The sequence below is a fragment of the Rousettus aegyptiacus genome, unplaced genomic scaffold, assembly GCF_014176215.1.
Source record: "Rousettus aegyptiacus isolate mRouAeg1 unplaced genomic scaffold, mRouAeg1.p scaffold_m13_p_2, whole genome shotgun sequence".
Taxonomy (NCBI): Eukaryota; Metazoa; Chordata; class Mammalia; order Chiroptera; family Pteropodidae; genus Rousettus; species Rousettus aegyptiacus.
The window spans coordinates 173,064,263-173,065,686 of NW_023416295.1; positions in this window are offsets into that span (position 1 = coordinate 173,064,263).

Here is a 1,424-nt window from a genome sequence, read left to right on the forward strand (position 1 = left end):
ATATGAACTGAAAGTCCCAGCTCCCTACCTGGCATTCTCTGACATCACCCCAGCAGGGATTTCGGGGTAACCCTAATATAGGCTAGTAAGGCTGGAAGTCGAGGCTCTCAACTTAGTCTTTGCTGGTAAATTGGGTCTGCTTTTCAGTCTGCTAAGCTACTCCTTTTCTGATCCTTGCTGTTTTTGTTCTGCTTCTCCAACACCCAGTTTGGGATATGTGAAGCGAAAACTCAGGGAACTTAGCACCAGTCACTCCTGGGTCCCGAGGTCCCCAGACTGTCTTCTCCCCACTTTCCAGTCTTATGTTTGCTTTATATAAAATATCCGGAGTTGTATTTCATTGAGAGAATAGGGGCCCTTCCATTCCCTCTTCCCAGAAGTGGTCCCCTTTTAATATCATAATAAAACTGTATGAGAATGTCAAATGGTGCAGCTGCTGTAGAAATGGGAACAGTGAGTCCTCAAAAACTTCAAAATAAAATGACCATATGATCCAGCAACCCCACTTCTGGGTACATGCCCCAAAGCATTGGATGCAGGGTCTGAAAGGGATAGTTGTACACCCATGTTCACAGCAGCATTATTCACAATAGCCAAAACATGGAAGCAACCCGGGTGTCCATCAAAGGATGAACAGATAAGCAAAATGTGGTTTATATACACAATGAAGCATTATTCAGCCTTAAAAGAGAAATTCTGACACGTGCTACAACACAGACAACCCTTGAGGATATTTTGCTGAGTGAAGTAAGCCAACTTGCAAAAAAGACAAGTATTGTGCGATTCCGCTTATGTGAGTAGTCAAAATCATAAAGGCGTAATGGCATAATGATGGTTGCCAGGGCTCGGAGGAAGGGAAGAATGGTGAGTTATCATTCAATGGGTGTAGTCTCAGTTCTACAAGATGAAAAGAATTATAAGGATGGATGACGGTGATGGCTCCGCGACGATGTCAACGTGTTTAATACCACTCAACTATATACTTAAAAATGGTTAAGACAGTAAAATGTAGGTGTATTTTACCACACACACACGCGCGCGCGCACACACACACACACCAACAAATTATTTTCCTAATGCATAGTTGATCTGAGCAGTAACTTTGAGTTGAACTTCAACCCAAGACGAAAGCCAGTCAGGTTCCCTCGTCCCGTGAGCAGACCTGTCTGGGCTGGAGCTGACCGTGCTCAGTCCTCAGTGAGGCACTTTAGTGCAGCAGGGACTGAGGTGCCGCGCCAGGGGCTCCCACAAACACTGATGCTCACGTTCTCTCGGCTGTGGAGACCTCGGTTCAGTGAGTCCTACGAGAAACTGTCCCTAAGGCCAGAGCTGGTGAGCAGTAACGCAGAGGCAAATTCCTGTTTCTGGTTCCAAGTCGTACAAGGCCACCTAATAAAATCTTTTAAGAAATGACAGCTCAGAAG